Source organism: Lissotriton vulgaris, chromosome 11, assembly GCF_964263255.1.
Source record: "Lissotriton vulgaris chromosome 11, aLisVul1.2, whole genome shotgun sequence".
In the NCBI taxonomy this organism is placed as follows: Eukaryota; Metazoa; Chordata; class Amphibia; order Caudata; family Salamandridae; genus Lissotriton; species Lissotriton vulgaris.
This window is the reverse complement of record NC_141699.1, coordinates 832,539,359-832,557,083: the sequence shown is the minus strand read 5'-3', so window position 1 is coordinate 832,557,083 and position 17,725 is coordinate 832,539,359.

Below are 17,725 nucleotides of genomic sequence, written 5' to 3'. Positions count from 1 at the left end.
TGAAGAGGGTGGGGCTGAGCGAGGACCCCTGAGGAACGCCGCAGATGACTTCGGTGGCTTCTGACCTGCACGGGGGTAGGCGGACTCTCTGTGTCCTTCCAGCGAGGAAGGAGATGATCCACCCCAGTGCCTTCTCCTGGATTCCGACATTGCTGAGGCGCTGCACTAGGGTGCGGTGGCAGACAGTGTCGAACGCCGTGGAGAGGTCTAGGAGGATGAGGGCGCTGTTTCTCCGTTGTCAAGCAGGGCTCGGATGTCATCGGTGGCAGCGATGAGGGCGGTCTCGGTGCTGTGGTTGGCCCTGAAGTATGACTGTGAGGGGTCGAGGGATCCATTCGTCTCGAGGAAGGCAGCCAGTTGCTTGTTGACTGTCTTCTCGATGACTTTGGCTGGAAACGGTAGGAGCGAGATGGGGCGGTAGTTTTTGTGTTCGGTGGGGTCCGCTGTTGGTTTCTTTAGTAGAGCGCTGAGTTCGGCATGCTTCCATTCGGGAAGATGGCGGTGTCGAAGGAGGTGTTGATGATGTCCCGCAGGTGGGGTGCGATGACAGCGTCGGCCTTGTTGAAGACGTGGTGAGGGCAGGGGTCGGTCGGAGATCCGGAGTGGATGGAGTTCATCGTGCGGATGGTGTCTTCGGTGCTGATTGGGGTCCAGGCGCTGAGGGTGGTGGTGGGGGGCGTTGGTGCGGTCGTGGGGAGCGTTGGTTGTGTGCTGAAGCTGTTGTGTATGTCCGCGATCTTGTTGTGGAAGTAGGAGGCGAGGGAGTTGCAGAGGTCTTGTGATGGTGTGATGTCGTTGTTTCCGGCGTTGGGGTTGGAGAGCTCTTTCACGATGTTGAAGAGCTCCTTGCTATTGTGTGCGTTGTTGTCCACCCACTCCTTGAATGCTGTTTTCTTGGTGGCGTGGATCAGTTGATGGTGCTTTCGGGTGGCGAGCTTGAGGGTGGTCATGTTGTCTGGTGTTGGGTCTCTACTCCATGCTTTCTCGAGGGTTCGGCAGTTCTTCTTGGAGCTCTTGAGTTCGTCTGTGAACCATGGGGCCTTCTTGCTGCCGGGTCTGCTGGGCGGGGTCCTCAGAGGGGCGAGGTCGTCTGCGCAGCTGCTGATCCACTTTGTGAGGTTGTCGGCGGCCTGGCTGGGGTTCGCTGAGCTGGCGGGAGGGTGCTGGCTCAGGGATGCGGCGAGTTGGTCGGCTGTGATCTTGTTCCAGCTTCTTCGTGCAACCTGTTGCAGGTGGTGGTGGGTCGTGGTTGTTCTGAAGCTGAAGTGGATGCAGCTGTGGTCCGTCCAGCAGATCAACGTCATTAGTGAACTCCCTGCACTCTCACTTCCACTCTGAAACCCTTACCATGACATCTGGAGCACCAAATAGCCTTCCATACTGTGGGAGTACCTCATCCACCAGGACCTCCAGCTCATCTGTGGTGAAGGGACGAGACCTGATGTTCTCAGTCCTCGCTATCACTGGGTCCAGGAGACAGGAGCAGCAGCAGTTGGTGATGAGGAGCGTCAGTGTCTGAAGACAAGAGATAGGAGCAGCAGCAGTTGTTGGTGAAGAGTGTCAGGCAGCAGTGTCTGGAGACAGGACACAGGAGCAGCAGCAGTTGGTGGTGAAGAGTGTCAGGCAGCAGTGTCTGGAAGCAGTGGAAATGTGAGGCTGTCTCCCACACATATATAGCCCCCCTGGGGTAGTTTCAGTGGTTCTAAGCTGCTGCAATTGGTGTTCCAGGTCCACTTTTTTCAAATGCATCCAATGACCGTCCCTCGGTGGCGGAGAACGCCTACAGTGATTTTCAAAATTGCATTAGGCTACCGCAATTGTGGTTCCCATTGGCTGTAAGGGCATGGCCATTGGCAGTGAGACACCGCAGGGGCCAGGCGGTAGCTACCGCGGTCGTGCATCTTTCCATTGCATCCAATGACCGGCCCAGTGGTGGCGAAGGAAACCTACCACAATTTTCGAAATGTTATTAGGCTACCGTGATTGCGGCTCCCATTGGCTGTAAGGGCATGGGCATTGGCGGTGATTCACTGCAGGGGCCAGGCGATCACGATACGGCTGCTATCCATTGCTGCCAATGACCCTGATGTGGGTGGCGGAGCATGCAAACCAACATTTCCAAATGTGCATATCACTACCTCGATTGTGGTTCCCATGGCTGTAAGGGCATGGTCATTGGCGGTGACACACCGCAGGGGCCAGGCGGTCGCTACCTCGATATGGCTGCTATCCATTGCTGCCATTAACCGTGATTTGGGTGGCGGAGCACATTGACAGCACCTATGGACACATCATGCTTTGTCAATGGCAATGGCCATTTCTCAACAGTGCACAGCAGACACCTGATTCATGGCACAAGATAGTGCACACAATGCCAATGTAACATTTAGCCCACTGCTGACTACACATGCCATGTTGGTGCACATGATTGAAAACATTGGCATGTACTCCCTCACATGTCACTTATGATATTGCTGGGCATGTACACAGATCAGTGTTGTGATGGACTCTCCAATAGGTACACATGTCAATGTGTGATATCAATCAATCAATCAATCAGTGACACTTATAAAGCGCGCTACATACCCGTAGGGTCTCAAGGCGCTGGGGGGGGGGGGGGGGGGGGGGGTGCCGCTACTGCTCGAACAGCCAGGTCTTCAGCTTCTTCCTGAAGGAGAGGTGGTCTTGGGTCAGGCGCAGGTCGGACGGGAGGGAGTTCCAGGTCTTGGCGGCCAGGTAGGAGAAGGACCTTCCTCCTGTAGTCGCTCTTCGGATGCGGGGGACGGCGGCGAGGGCGTGGTTGGCTGATCGGAGGTGGCGTTTGGGAGCGTAGAAGTTGACTCGGCTGTTGAGGTAGCTCGGGCCTTGGTCGTGTAGGGCTTTGTGTGCGTGGGTGAGGAGGCGGAAGGTGATTCTCTTGTTGATGGGGAGCCAGTGAAGGTCTCTGAGATGTCCGGAGATGTGGCTGGATCGTGGTATGGCTAACCAACTCACAGTGAAGAATGTCTGACTACACAATGTGCATATTTCACTGTGTAGTTTGCTTGGCTTATGTACATACTTGAACCTAATGCACAGACGGTGCTCATTGTGTTGTTGATGTGTGCCCTGCTCGAATTAAGCAAGAAGGTGTAGCAGGTACAGCATCTAGCTAGGAGCCTGTAGTGTTGCTGTTTCACACATATGCTGTATGAACTACTGTCAGTGCTGGACATATACCTTTCACATAGTCATATTTTGTTTTGGAGGTACTCACTGTGTGAACAGTGGACAAGTGTTCGACTAGTGTAGCTGAAGGTGTCCCTACATGTAAGTTGTGATGTAAGCTGCATATTGTTGACGTTGTGTCAGTCAAAACGTAAGATGACGGACACATCACATGGTGGATTGCATCGACATGTGTCCCTTTTCATCTCACCTAAGAGGCGACCAAATGTGCATCGTCCCTTCACAGTGCTGGCAGACATGAAGGATGAGAACATCATACGGAAATTCTGTCTGGACTGACCCACCCTACAAGACCTATGTGCTATGTTGAAGCCCCACCTGCAGCCTTGCAGAATGTACCCGACTGCTTTGACACCAATGTGTAAGGTGATGGGGGTCCTGCATTTCCTTGCTGCTGGTTCATTCCAGTACATGGTGTCCACCGCAGGTGGGATGTCAAACCTATGTTCAGCATGGTGTTATATGATGTCCTGTTCGTTATGATGACCTCCTATAGCCACCACCTTAGCCACTTTGTTCAACAACATGTTTGTGGCTGGTGACTTCCCGTCTAGCTGGAAATGGGCCTCAATCCTTCCTTTGTTGAAGAAACCAAATTTAGAGATTACCGATCCTAATAACTATTGCCCTATTTCCAGACTACCGCTACCAGCCAAACTAATAGAAAGAGCCATGAATAGTCAGCTTAGCGCATTTCTAGGGGCCACACAAGCCCTTGATCCGTCTCAACATGGTTTTAGAGCAGGTTACAGTACCGAATCTGCCTTAATCAAATCGACTGAGGAGATCAGGAAAGTGATGGATGTTGGGGGTAGAGCATCCCTGGTCCTGTTGGATTTGTCGGCGGCCTTCGATATGGTCCATCACATGATTTTGGTGGACCGTTTGGAGACCTGCTGGATACAAGGGAAAGCCCTTAACATCTTGAAAGCTTTCCTTACTAATAGGGTCCAGGTCGTGGCACTTTTGGAGTTCGAATCTAAACCTTTCGTGCTACCCTGTGGGGTTCCCCAGGGATCCTCCCTAACTCCTACCCTTTTCAATGTTTACATTTCCTCACTGGTCCCAGTTATTCGATCGTATGGGTTTGAACTTACATCTTACGCAGATGACACGCAGATTGTGGTGTCACTGCTACCAGGTAAAGAGGAAGGAGTAGCCAGCAAATTCCAGGAGTGTATGTCAGCGGTTAGTAACTCGATGGCCAGAAATTGTTTAAAATTAAAAATTCGGCTAAAACCGAAGTTTTACTTTTCGGCTCCAGTGATAACTTTTGGAGCCCAAACTGGTGGCCTGAAGGGATGGGTACCCCCCCATTACAGTCACGCAGGTCAAGAATCTAGGGGTTCTGATCGACGATCAGCTTACCTTTAGACCCCAGGTTAATGCAATGACGTCATCCAACCACTTCACATTGAAAATATTCCGGAAGATCCTTCCTTTTTTACCAGATGGGTGTAAGAAAACAGTGGTGACCGCCCTGGGTTTATCTCGCCTGGATTATTGCAACAGCCTATTTCTTGATGCTCAACAGGGGCTTCTGAACAAATTACAGGCCTTGCAAAACGCAGCAGCTCGACTCATCACAGGCTTACCAAAGTTCGCATCCGTCTCCCAGGAATTGGTGAAGCTGCATTGGCTCCCAGTGCGGAAGCGGATCTCTTTCAAAGCCTTGTGTATAGTCTTCAAGGCCCTTCGAGGTCTCGGCCCATCGTTCTTAAAGCAGTAATTCCAATGTACATGCCTGGAAGACATCTTAGGTCATCTAACATGGGGCTGATCGTGACCCCCCAGGCAAGGAAAGTGCACTGGGGAGGCAGGAGCTTTGTCCTGGGGGCAGCCAGGGCCTGAAATGCTCTGCCTTTGGTTCTCAGACAGATTACAGATTTGATGGCCATTCGTAAAGGATTGAAAACCTGGCTTTTCTTACTATAAACTTCAGGCTTAGGTGGGGGGAGCTTTCATTCCAGCGCCAGGACACCGTTTGGTAACAGTGCGCTCTATAAATGTTATAAATAAATAAATAAACAAATAAATAAATAAATAAGGATAGATATATCCATTTCCCAGGGTGCATGAATTGGCGGCTGTGAAGTGTGATTTTTATGCCCTTGGGCACATCCCTAATGTTGTTGGTGCCATTGACTGCACACATGTTGGCCTAGTTCCACCACAGGCATGTGAGCACATCTACAGGAAGAGGAAACATTTCCATTCCATCAATGTGCAAGTGGTGTGCCAGGCGGTTATGATCAGCTCACACGTCTGTGCCAAATTTCTCGGCTCTGCCCATGACTAATACATCCTGCGTAACAGCATTGTGCCACAGCTGATGGAAAATCTGCTTCCGGAGCGTGCATGGATTGTGGGTGATTATGCATAGTCAAGTAGCGTGCTGTATGTGTGACATGCAGTCCTCTGCCACAGTTATATCACAACATCGGTATGTGTATCTCACACCTAGGTGACTCTGCATATCCCAACCGGCCTTGTTTCCCGAGCCCACTGCGGAATCCCAGGACGCAGGCTGAAGTCCGCTACAATGATGCCCATGGGAGGACACGTCATGTGGTGGAGCATACTTTGGCTCTCCTGAAGTCACGATTTCGCTGCCTGGACAAAACCGGAGGTGCACTGATGTACTCGCCCAAAAAGGTGTGTCAGATTGTAGTCGCATGCTGCATGCTGCACAACCGGGCCTTGCGCAAGTAGATCCCCTTCCTCCTGAATGCTGATGAGCAGCCGAGGGCCCTACCTGCAAACCACACATGTCCAGTGATGAGGATAGTGGGGAGGAGGAAGGTGTCGACCTGCGTCAACAGCTCATCAATCGCTACTTCTCTTGAAGGTGAGTGAAAACGTACAACGGGGCCATTGTGTGCTGATGTTGTTGTTGGTGGAAAGGCCTAGGATAGCTTTGTGACTGCTGCCTGTTGTTGGCTCTGTGCTGGCTGCTAATGTTTCTGGGACAAGGTAGTTATGCACAGCTACTGGATGTCTATGTTGGCACTGTTGCTCATTGTAATGTGTGCAGATAGAAGTACCTTGATAACAAGTGCTGTGTAATGGCTGTGATGCCACCGCCTGACAAGTGAATATTGTTCTGTTGTTTTCTCCTAGGTCCCTGCAGCCTCTCCTTGCCTACAAACAATCCGTGCTCCTGGTACATTTTAATCATGGTCTACATTGTACATCCTTTGATAAACATGGAGCAGACACGAATACATAGGTGTGCAAGGAGTGTTTGTTTATAAAGGGTATATGTGACAGGGAAGTGAATATTTACAAAAAGGTGAATAGTGAATCAATGAGTTGTCAGTAATGGAAGATGAGGCAATCGAGTAGTCACCACATTGATGTGGTGACCCAGTCCAATAGACGGATGCCATTAACTTGGCAGTGTGGGGAAGGACAGTCAACAAAGTCAATGCAATAGTGAAGAGGGGTGCCATCATGGATGGCTCCTTGATTGGCGTTTGGCTGTTGCTTTGCCACAGGATCCTCCCTGGGATTTCTTTGGACGGCCCCTTGATAGTTTGGTAGGGGGGGCTCTGCTGTGGGCCCAGTGGGGTCTGAGAAGTCCCCCCTTTTTTTTCCCACAGAGGAGGTTGGGGAACTGTCATTAGGCGGGCCACTGGAGGGAGGTGGGGCTGTTGTTCGGGCAGCAGGTCTGTCTCTAAGAACCGCCACTAGCTGGTCCAAGAGGTCCATGATTTAGCCCATGCGGGTGTCTTTGGACCTCAGCAGCAGGCGGAGCTCATGGTAATCTTCCCGAGCCTGGCCCGTTTGTCCCTGGGCTCGTTCATAGGCCCCAAGGACTCTGGCGATTCTGGCCAGGGCTTTGGTCCCGGTGCCCAGTTGTGTTTGACTCCAACTTGCCCTCCGACCTGCCCTGCTGTTAAGGACCTGTTGCGTCACCACTCTACGCACCCGCCTACTCTCTCTGCCCTCCTCAGGTGGTGGGGTGGGGTAGTCATCCTCTGGGGCAGGGAGAATGTTGCAGGCAGCAGTGGTGGTGGTGGTAGAGGCCACAGGTCCGTTCTGGAAGCTGTACCATTGGACGCAGGGAGGCCGCTATTTTATTCTCAAGTCTGCAATTTTATTCTCATTTTTGGCCAAAACACATGTGCCTAACAAATCCAGAGAGCGCAAAAATCTTATTCTTTGCCATATCAAGCAGTGATCACTGCTAGTCACGACTCATCAATTGGTGTGGACCCAGCTCTGCTTTTATCAAAATTGTTGTTCGCTATAAATGAACAATCATTAGACGGTGGCTTCCAACATGTACAACATCCTTTCTGTATTTACATTAGAATAAATAACGTTGGGTTATTTCCTGATGCCATAGAAAACTGTCCTGAAGAAGGTGACCAATAGACCACTCACCGAAAAGCTGCATCGACTTTCGTTTTCTACAAATATATTGTGTATTGCTTTTTAACATGTTCATAAAGAACTTTTAAAATTTGTATTGTATAACTGTATAGAATAAATTTTAATGGAATTATTTAGTTTTTTTTTGGAAAACCTTTATTTTCAAGTCAGTGCACACAGCTATTTAGCCTTACATCCCGAAGGCTAGGCAGCATATCATCGGTCAGTCGGCTGGTGTACAAGAAGCATGTTACCAAATCGTACAAAGGTTTTTATTTGTAATTTTGTAAGATAACTAAGATAAAGAAGGGAAAGCACTAAACTAGTGCTAGGAAACAAGGCAATTTAAACATTTGTGTAACAGAGCCCGATCATAGGAAAAGCTAGGCCTAATAACATAAAAACAATCTGAACAGTACCCATTGCAAGACCGTGGAGGGGGGGAGGATACAGGATACATCCGCTAATAGAACATGTGTTGGAGCCATAGGCTACGGGGACATTCGTTCTTCCAGGGGGGCGGTGTCAGGCGGCAGGCAAATATCACCCCTATACTCGTTCCAGGCCCCCCATATCTTTTGCCACTTTTTGGGTTTACTTCTGGCCACGTACACTGTCTTGTCTCGGAACATGCACCAATCCATGTTGGCCTTCCACTGTACCACCTTTGGGGCTGTAACAGCACCCCACATCTGAGCAATATCTCGTTTCGCGACCATGTTCCCCAAGATGACCCATTGTGTTTGTGCACTATTATAATCAGTAGGACCCCACGCATTCAGGAGGCAGCGCCGGGCCTCTGCCATAATGTCTACCCCAGTCACCTCGCTCATGATCATATGTACACGCCTCCAGTAGGAGGCGACCACCCAGCACTCCCAAATAATATGCATAAAGGTGGCTAGTTCACCCCAGCCACGCCTGCAGAGGCCGTCCACTGAATGACCCATGTGTATCAACCTGGGACCCGTCACGTACACTCTATCGAGAATCTTTAATTGAACCAGCCGCAGCCTGGCCGGGATCGCCACCTCCTTGGGGGAGGACACTGCATATTGCCAGTCTTCATCATCCAACTCAATCCCATCCCGCACCCACTGGTCTCTCACCCCAAGGAGGAGGTCCGTACGGACATTGATGAGTTTTTTATAGATGAAGGAGATGGCACTGTCCGGCATATGGCCGTCCAGCACCCTGTCCTCCAGCGGGGAAGACTCGGGGATCTTCTCGACCTCCGGCATCGCTGCCAGAATGGCATGACGCAGTTGGGCGTACCGGAAATATTCCGTTCCACTCAACTGGAACTCTGTCTGTAAAAGAGTAAAGGACTTTATCTCCCCTTTCACAATCATATCTTCCACCTTGGATATGCCTATCATGTCCCACCTGTCGAATCCCTTCGTGTGCCATAATTTGCCCAGTATTTCAGAATCAAAAAGAGGAGTTGCCATCGTAAGCCTACCCTTCCATCCCTGTGACTTTGTGATTGCCCACCATATGTGTACGGCTGTCTTCGTCGGCCCCGACATTCTATCATCCAGAGATCTCGAGTATAGCGCTCTATGATACTTCCCGTCGTCCAGGAGCCACTGATCCATGGCATAGCCTGGGCTTACTGCTGGACCATAGAGGCCGTGATTAAGGGCCGCTAGCTCGGAAGCCCAATAATATCTCCGGATGTCCGGCAACGCCATGCCTCCGTCATACCATGGGAGCGTAAGCTTCGTAATGGCAATGCATGGCCTGCCATGCCAGAGAAGGGTCCGCTGCAAACCCTCGACCTCCCTAAAGTAGCTGGATGGGACCGGATCCTGGGTATTTTGAAGAGCATACAGGAATCTGGGCAGGGACATCATTTTATACAGTGCCGCACGCCCAGGCAGGGAAAGCGGGAGTTTCCGCCATCCCTCTACGTCACGCCGGAGACGTACGAGAGGGGGGAGCAAATTATTTGTGTAGCGTACCTTGGGATCCGTTGAAATATAGATCCCCAAGTATTTAAATCCCTACCGTGCGACCTGTATGTTGCAGTCCCTTGGAAGCCGAGGTGTCCCGCCTCTCAGCACATATAGGTGTGATTTCGACCAGTTAATAACCAGGCCAGAGTGCCGACCAAAAAGACGTAGCACATCACACACCACAATGAGTGACTTACAAGGAGAGGTGAGATATAGCAAGATGTCATTTGCATATAGCGACACACGGTCCTCGAATCCAGGGGACCACCGTATTCCGTTTACATCCGGGTGAAGTCGCAGCCACTCCGCCAGCGGTTCAAGCGCCAATGCAAACAACAGGGGCGACAGGGGGCAACCCTGCCTGGTGCCTCTGCAGAGAGCAAAAGACGCAGATACACGACCATTAACCGTTACGTTGGCAAGCGGGCTAGCGTACAGGAGCTTGATCCACCCTATGAATTCCGGACCAAATCCGAACTTCGCCAACACTGCCCACAGATAGTTCCACTCGAGGGAGTCAAACGCCATCGTAGCATCCAAAGACGCCAAGACGGCTGGCTCCTTGAGCATGTGGACCCTTGCGAGGACCCCATGTAGTCTCCTGAGATTAAGGGCAGTGTTGCGGTGTGGAATAAAGCCCGACTGGTTTGGGTGAACCAAGTCGCTAATCGCGCCAACCAAACGGTTGGCCAGCAGTTTAGCCAGCATCTTGGGTTTAGCGTTCAACAGAGAGATGGGACGATACGATTGACACAGGTCTCTGGGCTTCCCTTCCTTATGAATGACCACAATGGTGGCCAATCTCTGGTCCAAAGGAAGCATGCCCGTCTCCCGTGCCTCCAGGAACATGTTCCGCAGGGGCGGGGAGATGGCATCAGGCTTAATCTTGTAAAGCTCCACTGGCATACCATTGGGGCCTGGCGCTTTGCCAGATCTAAGGGAGCGTATTGCGAGGGCAATCTCATCGGTGGTAATATCCCTATCCAGGTCGTCACGCTCCGCGTCCGATAGGCACGGGAGCTCCGCTGCTGCCAAGAGCTCCCCAGAGTCAGTCTCGGACATGTCGGAGACCGAGGTATAAACGGTCTTGAAATAGCCTGCAAACGCCATGACAATGGCACTCGGGTCGGTGACAGTCACGCCGTCCTCCCCCAGCACCTCCAGAACCACACGGCTGGCTCTCTTTTTTTTATCCAGCCAAGTGATGAGTTTGCCCGCCTTGTCCCCGACATCATAGATCCTACCCTGCTGCTCCCTACCCATGACCTTGGCAGCATCAGTAACAGTAGCTCGATACTCTGACTGTTTAAGTGAGAGAACATGGAGTAGGTCCGGTGTCGGGTCGACTTCCAGTTGGGAGTCCAGATCTTCGATTTCAGATTCGATCCGCACCACATCCGCGTCTCTGCGTCTCCGAACCTCAGCTATAAGGGAGAACGCCTCACCCCTCAAGACCGTCTTAAATGCCTCCCAAAGGGTAATAGCCGATGTAACTGAACCCGAGTTTTCAGAGAAATAAAGCTCAATAGCCTTAGCCATGAGTCCACGAGTCTTGGGGTTGCGAAAGTACCACGGATTAACCGATACCACCCTCTCGGTCACCACGATGTCGAAGTCAAAGGACACCCAGACTGGAGAATGGTCTGAGATGCCCCTCGCCAGTAATCAGGCTTCAGAGACTGCCGACGCGTGGGCCGCTAGAGCAAGAACATAATCGATTCTGGAGAGGCTTCCGTGTGCCCCCGAGTGGAAAGAGTATTGACTCTGGGTAGGGTGCATGAGTCGCCAGCAGTCAATAAGTCCCATGGTGTCCAGGAAGTCGGGAAGCCAGGATTGCGAACCTCGGAGATCTCTGGGTGGATGTCTGTCTAGGGTCCCCGAACAAACTGCGTTGAAATCACCTCCTATAATAGGCAGACCCTCAGGGAGACCTAAAACGGCGCCCCCAATGTCTTGAAACGTGTTGTTTTGCAGCCCAGGGGGAACATAAACCGAAACCAGAACCAGGGACCGTCCCTCCCATCTCCCCGAGATAGCAACGTACCGCCCCCTCTCATCGGCAACACTTGAGTCAATCTCAAAAGGGAGAGACGCGCGCACCATGATCCCCGCCCCCCGGGATCCCGAAGAGAACCCCGAGTGCGCCACCATCTTGAAACCCTTCCTGTTAAGCGCTTGGCACGTGTTTCCCACCAAGTGTGCCTCTTGTAGAAAAATAATGTCGGGCATACATCTTTTAAACAGTTGCAAAACCACACCTCTCTTTATGCGATCCCCCAGCCCGTTGACATTCCAACACAATACTTTTAGGTTCCTACCCCCCATCGTCGAAATGTGGGCCTTCGCCAGTCCCGGCAGGCATCGTAGTTACAGAACCATAAGAATTACAGTTTTTACATTGCCTTGGAGAAGAAAGAGAGAAGAAAGGAAAAAACATACAACCAACAACCAAACCACCCCCCACCCTGCATCAGACTAAGTAGCCCCCCCAACCAGCAGTGTGCCTGTCGCCCCAGAAAACTACGCTACAGAAAGACCCTAGAGGAGAATGGATATCACGCAGGCCCCCCCGCCACCCTCCATAACAAAGTATAGGATATACATTATAAAGTGCAGGAATGTGACACCGGTTGTCACCAACAGTCCCACTGTCCGGCAATGTTCCGAAGATAGATTCTACTCCTGTTGTTCAGGGCCTCCCGAGGCGCCCTCCGATTGTTCCTCGCGTTCATCATGTCTCTGTGGCAAAGTGTCCAACCACTCGCTCACCACTTCAGGCAAATCAAAGAATATGGCACGGCCATCATGTTCAATTCGCAGTTTCACAGGGAACATCATCGAGTACTTCATCCCCAGGTCTCTGAGTCGCCTCTTCACCCCCGTGAAGCTTTGTCGCCGCCGCTGTACTGACCGAGTAAAGTCCGGATAAAAGTTTATGTCCGCATTTTGGAACTTAAGCAGTCCGTTTCTTCTTGAAGCCTGCAGGATAGTATCCCGATCCCTGAAATTAAACAGCCGCGCTATAATGGGCCTCGGCGGGGCACCATGTTTCGGGCGTCCCCCTGGCAGTCTATGAGCTCGCTCCACTGAGAAGAAACAGCTGAGGCCCGCAGGGGCCAGATGAGTTTGTATCAGGTCTTCCACGAACAGATCGGTGGCCGAGTCCTCTGCCCCTTCTGGTACGCCGATGATTCGGACGTTCTGTCGCCTGGCACGTTCTTCAAAATCATCCAGTCGACTCGCGAAAAGATCGTTGGCCGATCTCAAGTCTCGGACCTCTGTTTGTAGGTCCGATACATCGGTTGTGAGGCTCGCTGTTTTAATGTCCAATGATTTGACCCTATCGTTGGTCTTGCCCAGATCGGCTCTAATCAAGTTGATCTCAATCGCCAGGGTGTCGACTTTATGCGTCAGGACCTCGTGTTGTTTATGCATCTCCGTTTTGATGCCCGCAATGGCGCCCATAACGTCCCGGAGTGTCGGGTCCGACGTGTCTGGCGACTCGTCTCGATGTGAGTCCTTAGGCCGGGCAGCTGCGCCCGGCGAGCTCTTCTGCTGGGCATAGCGATCCATTTTGTTGGATTGGGAATACGTAGTTTTCCTACTCCCACGGACCGTCGTCTTGTCCGACTCGCCTTTGCCCGCCATGATGGTTTTGGGGACCAGCACAATGGATCACACACCGGGGCCTCACCGGCTCTTCGATGCGACTGTCGGGCACCGCGAACACCAGTTGCTGATCAGCACCGTCCCACTCTGCAACTCCGCGTGCTTCGTCGGGCCAGCGGAGTAGTCACTCTCACATCACACCGCTTACGTGTGACAATGTCGCCGTCGTCAGCCACCGCACAGGCAATAGCACGTCCCTGGCACGAATCTTCTACACGGTGTAACTCCGCCTAGGAATGTCGAATTTTGAATCGGACAGCGAGTCCCGCCTCAACAACCGTTCACCCACAATATTCCACTACCGTGGATCAGGATTATCATCAGGATATATGTTGAGGATCGGAGGGTCTCCGGAGCTCCAAGCTTACGCGGCCATCTTGCTTGCCCGCGAAGCTCCTCCCCCTATTTAGTTTGTTTTTGACTCATTTGCTATGTTCTACTGACGTACTGTGCAAATTTTCAAATGCTGTTTTGTCTTATTGTTTAATGTTTAATGCTGCCTTTTCTTTGAGGCTTTTTGTACTAATCTGCAACTGCCATACCATGGGCTAGGCATAGTTTTTGTTAAAGGATTGTGTCTCTCTAGTAGGGACTTTTGTTTTTTGAACTGTGAACATCATGTCCCTATCGTATATTAGGGTATACTTCCCTTTGTGTTATTAGTTTCAGTGACAGTTACATACGCTTATCTGTCTACACACTGTAAGTGGCTATTGGATCTATGTCAATTTTGGTGGGATGTGAGGGCTGGTGTTGTCATATGGCTCCATGCTTTTTGAGAGGAATGGTGGGATGCATGCACTGTCTACTTATCTGTTCTGTTGTCACAGTTGTGTGGAATTTCTGACACATCTCTCTGGGTGTGTGGTGCAGTGCTACATCCTGCTCAGGGGTGGGATGGAGGCCTGGTGGGAGTTGTAGTGCAGGCCTCCCACCCGCAAAAACCCCTCCCTGGGAAGATGCCTACCTACCTATAAGCATGGTTGTTGTAATACAATGGCTGTCCCATGCTTCTGGTTGGGGGGAGAGCTCCATTTTGCTGAGCTGTGGGACAAGGATGCCTGGTGGGAGTTGTAGTGCAGGCCTCCCACTCTCAAACACCCCTCCCTGGGAAGATGGCTACCTACCTGTAAGCTTGGGTGTTGTAATATTCCACATGCTTCTGGGTGGGGGGAGTACTTCATCCTGGTCAGGGGTGGGACAAGGGGGCCTGTTGGGAGTTGTAGAGCTGGCCTCCCACACACACACACACACACACATCCTTCCCTGTTAAGATGGCTACCTGTAAGTTTGATGAGTGAGATTCAATGTCTGCCACATGGTTGTGGGTGGGGGGAGTACTCCATCTTGCTCAGCTTTGGGACATGGGGGCCTGTTGGGAGTTGTGGTGCTGGCTTCCCACCCGCAAACACACCTCCCTGTTAAGATGTCTACCTACGTGTAAGTTTGGTTGGTGGGATACAATGGCCGCCACATGCTTCTGGGTGGGGGGATGTTCCATCCAGCTCAGGGGTGGGACATGGGGGCCTGTTGGGAGTTGTAGTGCTGGTTTCCCACCCACAGACACCCTCCCTGTTAAGATGGCTACCTACCTATAATTTTGATGAGGGCAATGTAATGGCTGCTGCATGCTTCTGGGTGGGGTGGAGTGCTCCATCCTGCTCAGGGGTAGGACAGGGGGGCCTGTTGGGAATTGTAGTGCAGGCCTCCCACCCCCAATCACCCCTCCCTGTGAAGTTGGCTACCTACCTGTAAGTTTGGTTGGTAGGATAAAATGGCTGCCACATGCTTCTGGGTGGGGGGAGTGCTATACCCTGCTCAGGGGTGGGACATTGCGGTCTGTTGGGAGTTGTGGTGCTGGCTTCCCACCCACAAACACCCCTCCCTGTTAAGACGGCTACCTACCTGTAATTTTGGTTGGTGGGATACAATGTCTGCCCCATGCTTCTGGGTGGAGGGCGTGCTCCATCCTGCTCAGGGGTGGGACATGGGGGCCCATTGGGAGTTGTAGTGCTGGCCTCCCACTCACAGACACCCCTCCCTGTTAAGATGGCCACCTACCCGTAAGTTTGGTTGGTGAGATACAATGGCTGCCACATGCTTCTGGGTGTGGTGGAGTACTATATCCTGTTCTTGGGTGGGACTGGGGGGCCTGGTGGGAGTTGTAGTGCTGGCCTCCCACCCACAGACACCCCTCCCTGTTAATATGGCTTGGTTGGCGAGATACAATGGCTGCCACATGCTTCTGGCTGGGGGGAGTGTTCCATCTTGCTGAGCTGTGGGACATGGGGCCTGTTGGGAGTTGTGGTGCTGGCTACCTGTACACCTACCCCCATGGTAATCTTGCTGGCTATCTTTGGGGTGAATCAGAGGGAGTGAACGTTTGATCTGTGAGACATGTGTTTGGGAGAGTGTGGTGCAGATGAATGGAATTGGGCCTAGGAGGTGTAGCTTTGTAGTTGTGCAAGACAGTACATAGCAGTGTAATGGTGGACACTTGTTTGTACTTACCAGCCTCCACTCCCCCGGGTACTCCTGTGAGACTTTCTGGATGCAGTATGGCAAGCACCTTCTCCTCCCATGCAGTGATGTTCTTGGTGTAATGGAAGGGCCACCTCCAGTCATCTGAGCCAGCTGACGGTTCTTGTAGTTCTTCTGTTTCACCATCCTCTTCAGGTCATGCCACCGCTTCATGATTTCCAGCTTGGTGTGCGGGGTGGTCCCTACTGCATTGACTTTGTTGACTATTGTCAAGACACGGAATGGGTAACCACTGACCTTGGAAGCCTGATACAGCGGTAGTGATGACAGATGCCAGATAACCCTATCCCTTGTATGGAATCACTTGCGAGTATTGTAAACCCACTACATAGGCAACACCACAGTAGGGGAAAGGGAAAAAAGGGATAAACGAAACAATAAAGGTGCAGCTGTGAAAACACTCAATGGGGAAATGTTCTGGAGTTGTAGCCCTGTGTTCCCTGTAAGTGAAACACAACACAATACACATAAAGTCACCACCCTAACTAACTACAACATATAACTATATAATATGTGGATGCACTTTCAGTTAATACTGACACACTTATCCTTATATGAAAAAGACACAAAATGCAAAAATAAAGAAAAGAAAATAAAGCATCACTTCAATAACGGTTTCCAAGAAGTATGAACTCTATGTGGAATGGCACTGGACTCATAACATCCTACAAGGTGCAACTGTTAATGTACTTAGCTTGGACAAGGCAATCCTCTGGTATCTGTGAGGAATTCCACATGTGTCGAAGGGAAGGCTTCCAGGGATAACATGCGGTTCCAACGCGTTTGTGGCAAGCAACATGAAAAATCAATCCGAGCCACTCAACAACTCTCGAAAGGTTAGAAACACGAACCCATAGATCATGAGGGAAAGTAATATTCCTCGTAACCGTGCTCCAGGTTTAGTTTCTTTAGGGCTGACGTAGTGCAAAGGATTCTGGTCAGGGAAGGGGCTGGTTTTATGCTCAGCAATGTGGGTGTGTCAAAATGGAGTATTGCTGTCAGGTGTGTTCTGTGGGTTGTTCTGGGCTTTATATTTTTTAAGTTGCCATGGGGGTGTGTCACTGGGATGTGTTAGGTGTTTTTGGGGGCTGAGCTAGTTTGATGTGTGCACTTGGTGGCTTTGTTGTGTGTTTTTTTTATCGACTGACATATTTGTCACAGAGCGTCTGCAGCGGTGGCTATGCAGCAGCCCTTCCGCCTGCTCTCCCATTCATCACTGTTTGCAATCATGGTGGTCGGGAACTGCAGATCGTCCTGCTGTCACCTCCATGGAATCCTAATTTTACGTGCGGTCATTCCGCAGGCCTGGCGGCTGTTTTGTGTGTTTCCTCCACGAATCTGACTGCCGCGGTCGGATTTCCACCAGCTCCGCCCGCTACAGGGATCTTTCATGGCATCGTTCCGCCGTGGTCGGAATTTTGCGGCGGTTGATCCTAATCGGACCGCCGGTTTTGCCTCAGTACCAGCGGACTGTTAATTTCCGCTACCATGGTGGTCAGGATGGTTTCCGAAATGCCATTCTAATGGACTCCTAAGTTTCCTTTCAGTGTGGTCCCGAAGGTACCTAGAACATACACCCTCACTACATATCACTCTTTACTTTGAAGCACAACAACATCATTGCCAAAATATCAGACCTATCCCTACTGCAGAAGTCACAACACTGTGAGTCACTAATTCACAAACACTTCACAGATTTAGTAAGTAATATTTTTAAATGCATTTGTATTGATTGGTAAATTTTGAACTCAGTTTTATACATATATTGTAGTTTGTATTAAACATTTTAAATAAAAAAAGAATTACTTAGAAATGACATTCTTGCTAAATCTTTTATTACTACATTTAAGTAAAAAAAGTAAAAAAAAAGAAAATGCAACATTTTAATAAATAAAGGCATTATTATACGAAATGGTAATGTAGTTATAAACGTTATAATAATTATAATAAAT